This window comes from Caloenas nicobarica, chromosome 2, assembly GCF_036013445.1.
Source record: "Caloenas nicobarica isolate bCalNic1 chromosome 2, bCalNic1.hap1, whole genome shotgun sequence".
In the NCBI taxonomy this organism is placed as follows: domain Eukaryota; kingdom Metazoa; phylum Chordata; class Aves; order Columbiformes; family Columbidae; genus Caloenas; species Caloenas nicobarica.
In genome coordinates, this window is record NC_088246.1 from 10,525,940 (window position 1) to 10,539,372 (window position 13,433).

Genomic DNA, 13,433 nt, shown 5'->3' on the forward strand with positions numbered 1-13,433 from the left:
CTTCATTAACATAATCATCAGCACCTCTGCCTTCTGTATATTTAAAGTCATAAAGAATGTTTTAAAATGACAAACAATAATTTTGCCCACCAAGAGATGATCTGAGAACCTTATAACACTGGTCATCACATTCAAAATCTACCTGCAGTATTTGTCATATGGTCTCCTCCTGCAAGCTAAACTCTACTACAAATAATTAAGAACTTTCTCTGAAACCTCAAGATTTGCTGATTTAGCAGAAAAGATAGGTTGTAACAGATGAAATCCAGCAAATTTTGCTGAGGTAGTTTAGATTTACTGCTCTCAGTTATTTTCCTCATCCTTCTGTCAAAGTTACTGCCCCTGAACAGAAGGGCCAACTAGAACATGGGCCTGTATCTCACAGAGCCCCTTGAAACTGCTGAGAAATCAGTCTACAAAGTGACACCCTTGAAGTACAGGTGTCCAGTCTTTTTTTGTTGACCCCGTTACAGAGCAGAGTTGAAACAAATATCTCCATCAAAGGCCTTAAAAACAAAAATGTATCAAAACAACCTCAGTTTTCTCTCCCACTTGTTCTCCCAATGAATTCAAGTCACAGCCCCATTTCTCGACAGCTGTCCCCTCTCTGCTAGCTGATACTTTAGCCTTCATTACATGGCAAGATGAAAAGGAAGTTATGAAAGGATGTAAGCCATAGCTTTCCTAAACATTTTTATTTTTTAAGTTCCTCAGTCAGCTCCCAAATACCTTTTCTGGTTCTATCACAATTCCAGCACACAGAACAGAAAAAACAAAGTGCCAAACAGATGGAGCTGTTTGTAAGAAAAAGCCAAAACCTTTTGTCCTCTCTCAATGATCTCTGACTTTCAGAATTTTGCCTGAACATTCATCAAATAGCCCCTTTGTCTGTTGTCATCCTTCTTAAATACATAAAGAACTCATTCACCAATGTATAAACTTTTGTCAGTCTCTAAAGTAAACTGAGTTTTCTTTTAAAATGCTTTACATCAAAATGGCTTGGTGCATGGCGCTCTGTACTGTTATCCTCCTTTCTTCAGAGACTGTGTCTACTTTTGATCCTTTATTCCAGACTTCTCCCCAGCACTGATTTCTCCATCAGTTTGGGAGCTGTGCCCTGTGTTAATGTTTAGATGGTATATTTTGATGTTTTCCCTGCCTTGCTTTTTAAAAATATGTCTCTTCAAATTGGTGCTGATAAATGTTAGAGACACTCGAGGATAATGTAATTGAGGCTTTTGTTCTTCCTCTCCACACCCCCACTATTGTGTGAGGCAATAGTCAAGTAACTGTTGATGAGCCAGAAATTCCTTTTGACTTGTATCAAGCTCCGGACCTGCCCAGGTAATGGACTTTGGTTTATCCTTCTACAAAATAAAGGCCCAAACTCATTAAGGACTAAAGACCATAGTCCAGAAGAAATTCCACTTCAGGAAGCAGAAATCAATCTCTCTATTTCTTGCTTGGACTCTTCCCCGTTCCTCATATTTCATGCTGAATTATGACCTTGCCTTGATAAGCCATTTCCGTCATGCTGTGCAAGAAGACCACCACTCAGGATTCAGGAGTTGTGTCATTTCTTCCCAAACAACATTCAATGTTCTTTGGACATTGCTTCATGTAATACCTTTCTCTAATGGTTAAATTGTCTTTATTCATCTCGTGAGAAGAGTGGCAGCAAGGCGGCAGAGACTGAGTGAACTCTAAGAACAGCTGAAAGAGCAAAGAAATCTTTCTCTGTGTATGCGTGTGTATATATATATGTGTGTGTGTGTTCCACCCCCCAATAAACTTTTGCATTGTACTCACTTTCAGAGATAGAGAAGTCTCTGTTAAGAAGCAATGGAGAACTCTGAGATAGAGTAATTGGAAATGTGTCCTTCTGCAGTTCCTATTCACTGCTGGTGTTCAGCAATAAAAAGAGAATTGCGACCATGAATCACAAACACTACCATGCTGTCTTAATACTGTCTTTCAAGCACTGAAGAGACAAATACCACTCAGACAAGGAGAAACCCTCATATATCTGATGCACTTCCAAATGCTCTGTGATTAATCTGTTTTCTTAAAAGCAAACAAAACAAACACTCGTTGAACACAAAAAATCCCATATCCAACAATCTAGATTTCTAAAGCTTTGATGGAATGAGGCCATTGGTGAGCAACAGTAGAACTTTACATAGAAAAAACCCCAAACACTTTACTAAAGCTATCAAAAGAGCTATTCTTTTAGGTAGTTTTGGAGTAAATAAAACAACACTTACTCCTTGAAGTGATTTGTTTGCATTAAATGATTCATTTGCATTTATTTGTCTAATCCCAGAGAGGTTATTGTGCTGCAGCATACTCACGCATTCAATCGGGCTATTCTTTAAAGCCAAGTGTTATGGCTTCTAAAGTGGGAGTGTGGATGCTGGATTTCAGCAGAGTCAGAATCCACTACATAAACTGAAGGAGTTCGCTATTCTGTATTGTCCATATCACGCTTGCTTGTTGAAACAACATCAACCTTTCAGCAGTGGGAAGCGGGCAGCCTGGGGAGCAGGAGGGATTCCTGATGTGCCACGTGGCCCTCTGGGAATCACTGTGAGATGTGTTTGCAAAAGCACTGTTCTTGCTGCGAGCACTTTTTGAACAGCTTCAATAAGCCTCTTCGGGATTATGGTCCCATAGTGCTTAACTGGAAAGCAGTGAGAGTTTCAAGTGCAGATCTCTCCCCAAAGTCACACGAGCCCTTTGAACTTCGAGGTGGGGCTTGAGTTTTTGCTTAGGCTGGCTGTCACTGCCAGTTCTGCCTATGTGCTCTTGCTGCATCTCTTGCCCCATCACCGGCCCTTATCTGGATCAGGGAGCTAAACTGGCAAAAAACTATGAAAAATATGAAGTGAGCAGATTTTTGCCCATTTAGCACCCTGAACTGGTTCACCATGATTGATCACAGGTTTGATGCAAGAAAGAAAGTGGGAGCACATGGCTGGGGTAGGACAGGAGAAAGTTTTTACATTGGTTTAACCGTATTGTTAAACCACAGCCTCTATCTATCTATCCATCCATCCTTACCCATGTGCAATGCTTTAGGAGCTGTGGTTAAAAGAGACACATAAGTGCTAATGCAATCTGAATAAATGGTGGCATTTAGGCAGGGGCAATGGGGCGGGTTAGACAGGCATTACATAATGTAATTGGAGATTTATCCACCAAAGCTTTACATTTCGAGCGGGACAAACTGGATGTCCCAGAAACCAGCAGTTAAACAAACACCAAATTTGTAAACCCATTCAGAATTTGTAAAAAGTATTGTTGTTTTATTACTGTTATTTATCTTGATTGCATTTGTTCTGCTTAGAAGAAATAAAACACATGGGCTCTTTACTAAAGAACAGGCCCGGCAATTAAAGCAAACAATGAAAAGTGATTAGAGATGTTTTTTGGCATGCAGAGTCCAAAACCACCTAGTGAGAGTTCAAAGAACAATGCAAATGCTTATTGGAAGAAATTACTCAGCTAACTAAACTTGTATATCTTTGAGTCAGACATTTTTTCAGCATCTTTACCCCATTTATCAATGCACAATTACTGTCACTATTGTGTTGTGTCATTAGGCGTAAGGTTACAAGTGCCAGTCGGAATAAAAAAATTGCAGTAATGTTGGCATAATTTTTCATTATCATCTTCATTAACCACAGCTAGTGGGAGTAAGAGTTTATCCTTGCTGTTGTCATCGTCATGACAACGCTTCCAAAGCTTGTCTGCCGAGAGTTCACCAGATACAAAAAACTGAATGTCCTCATTATTCCGCTTCTCACACTCTCACCCATGCCAAGGGTGATCCGAGATGCACGGGGCCCTTGATTTATCCCCTGTGATTTCTCTTGACAGCCTGGTATGGTGTCTCAGCTTAAGGCAATCGGTCTGATTTCACAGTTTAATTACTGCTAATCTGAAGGAGCGTGGCCAATGCTAATGAGCCAGCAGCAATCAAAGCAATAATGGCTAAACTCACCCCGTTTCATTCTTCTCTTTTTATTAAAACACCCCTGCCCTGAAATAAGCAAGTCATTTCTCCTTCTCTGCACAACTGCATTGAGAGAACAGATGAGCCTCATGTACAATTTGGTGTTATTTCAGAGGCAGACCATAAGATTCCTTTGTATTTTGCACTTAAACCCTGGTTTAATGCTGGTTTCCAAATAGCTTTGACTCAAGAAAAGAATCAGTAGTTGGAAAAGACTCATTAGCAGATCACCAGCTTGACTGCAGAACATCCACAGTGGCACACAGGGGCCAAATTTGGGTTGGAGGTCTCCTTGATTTTTGCAGCTGGCATCACCAAATTATGCAGTGAATGAAAATATCTGCGATAACACTGTTAGAACCCAAGACTATTCGGAAAGGGCTTTTTTATAACAGGAATTCATTATAAAACTGGATAATCTACCCTGCAAAACGGCCAGTGCCCTCAGTTAACATCACCCAATGGCAACGACTCACACGTTCTCACTTTTCTTGAGCTTATCTCCTATTGTTGAAATAAATGAAGAAAAGAATAGAGAAAAATGCTTCAGGACTGATTCCTCTCAATCACACTAGCCCAAACATCAGGAGTAACTCCATGAAAATAAAACCAATCAGGCCCTGTATCTGTCTTTCTACACACCCATTGGCTGTGTTACAAGTTCCTTTAGATAAATTCCTACTGGCCTGTTCCTTCATCAGAACAGGACCTCTGTCTAAAATATTTACCAAACTTTACTGTAATGATTTGATGAATGTACAAAACCTTTTACATTTTAACATTTCTCCAAACAAGAAGTAACATACTAGAAGCAACGGCCCCAATATCAGTATAAATCCTAGCTATTTCAGCAAAATTGTACAGCTATTTCAGCACCGTTATACAGCTATTTCTTGCTTGCTCTGGCAAGACATAAGCAGACTCTGGCCCATTTTGAATTAAGCAGAAAACTGCATTTCAGTGCTACTGTGTGTGATTTATGATATATAAATAGAAGGTTAGGCAATATTTTGCTTGTTAAATGGCATGTGAGGAAGAATGATAGAGAAATCAACCATAAATAAGAGGTTTTAGAGCAAATTTTGAAAATGTGAACTGCTTGTCTTGTGCTTGTATCAAGTTTATCTGTCATTACTTCAAATTAGGTGATGTTCAGTTAACCTGAAGGAAAATGGCTTTTTAAGAATTTTGTGGACACCTAGGAATACCTGACCAGGATCAAAAATCATGTCTTCTTTGCACATAAGGGTGTTTAATAAAACAGTAAATATTAGAATGTATCGTTTGCCTTTTACAGCAGCGTCATTTAAATGTGTAATATAACAAGACAGTGACACTTCATAGGATTAAGTCTATTATAAACCATTTAATCTCATCCATTCATTAAAGAGCTGTTCTATCAATAATTGTTTCACATTCACAATGTCGTTTTTAAAAATAGAAAAGCTCAGACTGGAACGCTACAGAGATACATTATTTTGCAGTGTTTTTAAACCTCTTTTACCTGTTTTTTTTTTACTCTGTCTCAGAACAAGAAAAATAATGCTATGGGTACTCACAAAATATGGCTATTTCCATAAGATATATGAGAGAGAGAGTGTCACAAGAGGGGAACATTGTTCTAATAATATTTTGTACTTCATCATAGCACTGTCAGAAGATGCCAATGCAGACTCCAAGTCATTTTAAAGAACCACTTCATTTACAGGGAAGGAGTTCACTCCTAATTAAGTTGGAAGGCCTCTGGGGCTTTCTCCAGCCTTTGCAATTCTGATTTCCTTGGAGAAATCCTGGTAAATCTAAGAGATCCAGAGATTTCAGCGTGATTAAGGCCCTGTTGACACAGACATTAAAAACGCCCTAGTCAAACTATGCCATAAACCTTACACCAAAGAAAAAAAAAAAACCTGTCCACTTCAGGTAAACTGAATTAGAAGTCTACTGGTAATGATGGTAATATGGCATAACTATGAGGCACAAGTCATAATAAGGAAAAGAAGAAGAAGAAAAATCTGGATGTAAGATCTTGCTTGTCTCCATTAGTACACCCCCTCAATATTCATCTGCCTTAGTGGCTGAGGAACTGGGAAATCTTGGTGTAAAGCAGGGAACCGCAAAATTCAAACTGTGTATGAGAGACTTACAATTCCTTTATCTTCTAACTTAGAATGTATCTATAATGGCAAGAATGTAATCTGGTGCCACCAACTTGATGTCGTATAGCTACATGGGCATTCTCAAGCCCTGTAAATACAGCCGGCATTTCCACATAAGGCTAAATTCTCTGATTTTGTTCACTGGGAAACTCCACAAATTATATCCGTACAGCAGGCAGAAGAGAAGAAGAGAAAGTGGCACATGATTTATTTACACTTACTTACAAAAAAACCCCAAAACAAACCAAACACCAAAAACAAACCAAAAAACCCAAACATGTACATAGAGCTATGAGACTCAAATTACCTGAATTCCACTTAAGCCCCTATATTATCTCATTCTTGCCTAACCTGATTATATCTAACATAGCAGTGTGTTGCCCATATAGAGGCACCCCAACATAGAAGGCAAGGTAATATCCACTCTCATTTGTAGCTCTCACTTCGTTCTCCCCTTTTATTGAATATCCATCAGAGGGTCTAGGCTGATAAGAAGATGTCACTCAAGAGTAAGTAGCAGACATGGGGACTTTGGCAAAATCGAGGCCTTGTAAATTTGGGTCAAAGAGAGCAAGTTGCACTGAAAAGCTGCAATAGAGCTGGGAACTAATTTCATATCATTCTGAATAATGGAAAGTATCACAGCTATTGAATTATACTTCTCTTCCCATAAACGGGAATTGCTAGCACAAGTGTAAAGCCTTTCTGTCACTAAAGTGATACAGATGTCAAGTAAGAGATGTCATTAGCAAATGTAGGGTATTTTAGTGAAGTGTGGTGTGATGGACCCTCTGACAAAAGAAGCACAACGATGACCAACGACTTCTAAAATATAATGCATGGACACATTAGCCACATATAGGCCATGCAAACCAAAGAACAGACTGTTTAAGAAACCCAAGTTGATTCCTTCTGGATGTTGTGAATTTGGAGGTCATCAGTTTTGGCCAGCTGTGGATATGGAATCCTGGTACTCCCCCTCAAAAAAGGAATTTCTCAGATAATAATCCACCAAGTGGCCAGACCCAGTGCTGCTGAGACTGCACTTCTTGCACAGTTTGAACTGGCTCATTTTTGAAGTTATAATAAAGCAACTGCCTTCTATTATTCTAAAATAATGCTGCTGCTGAGTTTTTTTGCAAGACAGGATTGAGACAGCAGTAGGAGGTCAGTGCTGTGGAAAGAAGGGATCTGAGGAATCATATAGAAGAATCGGAAGAGAGAGTATTTGAAGTGAACACAAAGAACAAAAAGTAAAATGAATAAAATTGGAGATATCTTCAAACAGAAACAAACGTCAGAGGCAAAGGAAAATAAAAGAAAGCAAACTTGGTTTGTTTAGCAACCAAGACTAATTTCCCTTCCTGTTAGAAAAGACCTTCATAGATCAAAGTATTAGAGTGCTCTGAATTCCACTTGGGCAACCAGCAATATCCTGATTAGATTTGTATTTAAACAGAATTCTCATACATTTCAATTATCAGAATCATTGGAGCCAAGTGCTCTTTCAAGTTAGACCTAAATTATCCATTCTCTAACAGAAAGTGAAAAGGCATACAATATTGATACCAAACACTGTTCTGTAGAGCCATATATACTTTTAGCAGTCATGAGCATAAACGGAAGCATTTGGTATTCATACAGTTCCACTGACAAGCTGAAAACTTACTACAGAAAAAAAAAAAAAAAAGCAAGGATATTCTTGGGTTTTAATTGCTAAAATAGTTGAAGGACAATCTTTCAGCCTAGTTTTCAAAACTGTTCTTCAGAATAATTATATCTGTGTGCTCAAAAAGAAAAAAAAGAATAAAAGATACTACAAAATGTACTGGTTTACATATTTTGGGCTAAGCACCTTCTGAAAACAAGTGCTCTTGATGGCATGCCATTTGAGGGTGGAAAGCCAGATCTACCCCAAACCAGGAAGCTCTAAATGACGTGTGACTGATTGATTTGCACATTTGAATATCACTAGTAGTGGACAGGAATCTAAATAACTATTGAAAAAGCCCTGGAAGATAAGCATATTCACTGCTACTGCAAAACAGCTTAATGGGTAGTACCACCCAAACACAACAAAGAGGACTGAAAGGTCTCTCTATAAGAGGTCTCGGCATCAGTGGGAATCCTAGCCGTTATTTTAACGCACAAGAACAAATATTGGGACAAAACATTCATCTTTCACTTAAAACTCATAAAGCATGAATTCTGTAAATAAAAACTACTCAGAATTAACACCTTCATCTTCAAAGTAGGATTTAAAAATGACAAACTTTTTTTTTTATTTTATTTTTTTGGCGATGTCCTTCCATTTTTAGGAAAATATCACCACTACTTAGTAGTAATGATTTTCTGATCTCCTGCTTTGGTTTTCTTACAGTACTGTCTGAGGTTTCAGGACTCGACTTTTATTTATATTCAGTAGACCCAAGGGCTATGCTGTTACTCTGCCTTACGTTGTCTGTAAAGATCATGAAGTGCGTGCAGGATAATGGCGAGAATTCATCAACATGGGAGATTTTCAGTGAAAAATCTTCCAGATTCAGAGAACCACCTCCCTCCTCCTACCTCCCAGAATTTTGCTGCTGAAAGAGATGAATCTGGATCACAAACAAAGCAAAATGAATTTCATCAGTTGCTATCGTGGGCCTCTGACCGCTTTGTGACTGCTCCCATCCTCTCTGCTCTCCTGCTGATAGCAGCCGCTTTGCCCTCGCTATATTTTCTCACAGGTTGCTTCCACTATATCTGCACAACATCCTACTTCTACTCCCAAACACTTTCCTTATTATAGCAATTTTCTGCAAAGGCTGAAGCTGTCCATCTCATCTGCAAGAAACAACAGAAAGCAAAAATGCTTTAAAATGTCGTGGTCATCTGGATAGATGCTTTGCTCAATATCCTCTGAGAGTTCCAGTTTCTATGTCATACTCAGCTGTTACCTGGGCAAGAGGTCAGCTTTTTCCCTATCTTACAAGAGACCTGATATATCTTTGAAACCCTAAAAATAATAATACAAGAAGAAAGACTGCTTGTAACTTCCCCCTTATCTTGACAAAATTGCAAGTAAAACAAATCTGCTATCTATCTCTAACAGTACTACCAATAAATCTGAATTATGGTTTTCTCTTGTTCAATAGTTTAGAAAAATGTTAGGTGTACACATACTGTCTCCACTGAATAATTTCTGCAGAAGGTAGGATGACCCTACTCACATTTGCAGTTCTCTTGGACAGAAAAACAAACAAAAATTGTAGTATGAATTTAGCAGTCAGGGTCAGGTCTCATTTTAAGTAAGTAAAATGTTTCAGCTGAAAAATTCAGATCTAATTTATATGTACAGTGGATAAAAAAGCATTTGTCTGAAAAACAAAGTTTTTTAAAAAATGCCAGATCTTGCCAATTTGTCCCATTTTCTGTCTCTTGAAATTATAGGGCTAGTATATTTTACTAGCCCATGTGCATAAGCAACACCATTTTTAGCTATCAGTTTAGATATTTATACCACACTGGACTGTGTTTCCTCTTGGGATCCTGTCAAGGCTGGTGTGTCTGTTACCCAGTTCTACCTCAACCGGAAAAATTCCAGAATCAGGACTTTGCTTTGCTTTTCATCAATGAAATGAGAAACATTGAAGGACTTTCCATTGCTTGAGAGAAAGAGGGTCATCTTCACCATTAGCAGTGATACCAGCTCAAGGCAGATATACAGAACCTCTGCAGAGTTGGAAATGCAGCACTGACAAGCCCAGATACAAATTATTTTGCATTATCCAAAGCTCTTGTGTGTGGTACTTCTTCCTTTTAACCTTTCTGTGTCAAACAGCAACTCCTTAAAAGGCGGCCAGCAGCCTTCTTCCCAAACCCATGGCCATATTCACTATTGAGAATGAGACACTTTCTGGGGTGTCAGCAGCTGCAGCTGTCCCCATTTGTGTGGTCCCAAAATTCAGGTTTGCATAAGACTCCCACTGCTTATAGGGACTGGTGAGTTCACCAGCCTGCAGCCCCCAAGTTCATTTGGCCATGGTTAGCCAGCGATCCCTGGGAACGACCAACCCTCTCTCCCAAAACTATTAAAAAGGCACTGAGACCCTGTTCTAAGTAGGGGCTAGAAGATATTTTCTATACATATATATTTATATGTATATAATGGTGAAAAAGAAAAAAAAATCCCTAATTCTAAACAGTTTCATCACTTAAGTTGAAATGATGAAACAAGTCAAGCCATTTTACATGCCCTAGTATTTGGTTCTCCCACATGACAGGTACTGTGCCATCCTCTACAACAATCTCTGTAGGACAGGAAGAAAAACAAACACCCACCTTCCATTTCAAATTATTTTTAGTAGGGTATATGAATCATTTTTGTCAACATAACCCAGAGGATATTGAAAGCCTTTAAAAAAAACTAACTCAGGTTACTCTTTCCATCACACCATTAAGCATGTCTATAATTCTCTAAATCATGCTCTGTCAATTTTTTTAATGTAGTTAAGCTTCTTAAATCATGTTCCTCAAATAAGAAGAGATCTGATTTTTCTTATAGATGTTATTTACAGACAAGAATAGAAAAAAATATCCATAAGCAATCTTTAGGCTCCCTGTTTGGTTTGGCAACATATGTTTTAAAACAGATTTAGTGATGCCAGAGAATGGTTTTTGTATGGATCTTTGTGCTTTTCTCTTTCCTAGCTATGCTGAAACAACAGCAGTGGATGGTAGCAGACAGTTGTGTTATATACATTTTATTACACTATGTATATAAGATATGATATATTAGTATTATCTACCTAAAAGAGGCAATATCATCCTAGCTGGACATCAAGTAACTCATCACTGTGATGAAGGCAGTCTGCTTCTCTCTTGTTTTTTAGACCATCTTCTGACTCAGACAATCTCATCTTGTTGGTTTACACTTAATTTGCCTTCTCATTATCTTTTCGACCATAAAAAGATGATAACTTCTTTGTTACTTAAATAGAAACTCATGACATAAACAAACGCTCCCTGTAGACAAAAAGCTCTATAGGAAGAAGTTTTTATTCTGTTTTTGCCTGGGAAAAAAAGGAAAAAAAACCCCAGAAACCAAAAAAAAGCCAGACCACACTATATGGACATTTCTCCTTCACCTTAGGGAAAAGCACCTGGACTACTGAACAAGTAAATCGTCCCTCACAGATGACCAACCGCAGAGTTGTCTCCCTTGGTGTTTGCTACTTGAGCCAGTTTAACCGCTTCTTAGCTCTTTCCTATGGATATGCCTATTCCTGCCTCAAGCTGTTTTCCAAGAAGCCTCAGCCTCACGGAAAGTGTCCAGGGGAGTATGATAGGGAAAGAAAAAAAAAAAAAAACCCAAAACCAGCAACAACGACCACCACCACCAAACAAACCAGCATCTCTGGGAAGCCAGAAAGATGGAGACAGGGAAAACAAGTTTGTGTTTCTTGAGGTTTGCCAGCAGAGCACACACTGAAGCAGGGAGTGGGTGGAGGGAAGGCTACCAGAGCAGAACCCCTTCCCTTCAGAAAGCTGGTAAAGTTATTGAAATAATAATCCAGTTTTCGAAGCTTGAGTTTCAGTGGTTCATTCTCAGGAAAGAATGCATGTAAAATATCCAGAGAACTGAAGAAAGCTGAAAAATGATCCTTTTACTAATCTGTCCTCATTTAGCCCAAAGCCGTAAGATGATATTTCCCTAACATAATCTTCTATTTTCTGTCAGTCGAAGACTTTGCATTTTCCCGAACTGAAACTTGTATCCAGACCACTGCATTTAATAACCTTTGATGCATCTTTCTGTCTTGAATTCGTCTAATCATTTCTTAAACCTCTTTAAACATGTTGTATCCAAAATATCTTGTAGCAATGAAATACTCAGTTTATTTTGCATTATGGAGATAAAGCACTTTGCTACTCCCTGGCAATTTCCTGGTGCCCCTACTTCTTGTTTTGTGGCAACAGGGGATGATCATTTCCTCCCTGCATCCTCTGGATCATTCATAATTTTGTATACCTTTTTACATCTTTGTTGTTCATAATATTATGTGCACTGTGAGACTCCTTTTTCCCCCAGGGTGAAGAGCTTTGATGCATTGAGTCTCTGCTTGTAGAGAAACTGCTCAGGTCCTCCACTCAGGCTGTCTCCTTCTCTGCAGCTCTTCCAGTTCACAGAATCACAGAATGTCAGGGATTGGAAGGGACCTCAAAAGCTCATCCAGTCCAATCCCCCTGCCGGAGCAGGAACACCCAGATGAGGTTACACAGGAAGGTGTCCAGGCGGGTTGGAATGTCTGCAGAGAAGGAGACTCCACAACCTCCCTGGGCAGCCTGTTCCAGTGTCTGCTACCCTCCCCATGAAGAAGTTTCTTCTCAAATTTAAGTGGAACCTCCTGTGTTCCAGTTTGAACCCATTGCCCCTTGTCTTACCATTGGTTGTCACTGATAAGAGCCTGGTTCCATTCTCGTGACACTCACTCTTTGCATATTTATAAACATTAATGAGGTCATGCCTCAGTCTCCTCTTCTCCAAGCTAAAGAGCCCCAGCTCCCTCAGCCTTTCCTCATATGGGAGATGCTCCACTCCATCATCTTCATTGCTCTGTGCTGGACTCTCTCCAGCAGTTCCCTGTCCTTCTGGAACTGAGGGGCCCAGAACTGGACACAATATTCCAGATGCGGTCTCACCAAGGCAGAGTAGAGGGGGAGGAGAACCTCTCTTGACCTACTAACCCCCCTCCTTCTAATCCACCCCAGATGCCATTGGCCTTCTTGGCCACAAGGGCCCAGTGCTGGCTCATGGTCATCCTGCTGTCCCCAGGACCCCCAGGTCCCTTTCCCCTACACTGCTCTCTAATAGGTCATTCCCCAACTTATACTGGAACCTGGGGTTGTTCCTGCCCAGATGCAAGACTCTACACTTGCCCTTGTTACATTTCATTAAATTTTTCCCCGCCCAACTCTCCAGCCTGTCCAGATCTCGCTGGATGGCAGCACAGCCTCTGGCGTGTCAGCCACTCCTCCCAGTTTGGTGTCATCAGCAAACTTGCTGACAGTGCCCTCTGTTCCCTCATCCAACTCATTGATGAACATATTGAATAGTACTGGTCCCAGAACTGACCCTTGAGGCACTCCACTAGATACAGGCCTCCAACCAGGCTCTGCCCCATTGACCACGACTCTCTGGCTTCTCTCCTTCAGCCAGTTCACAGTCCACCTCTCTACCCGATCATCCAGACCACACTTCCTCAGTTTTGCCGTGA

General features: G+C 39.8%; 1 protein-coding gene across 1 annotated transcript in view; it reads right to left on the bottom strand.

Annotated features, from left to right (window-relative positions):
- Positions 1-13,433, bottom strand: part of PTPRN2 (protein tyrosine phosphatase receptor type N2) — a 652,409-nt gene that overhangs the window by 152,620 nt on the left and 486,356 nt on the right.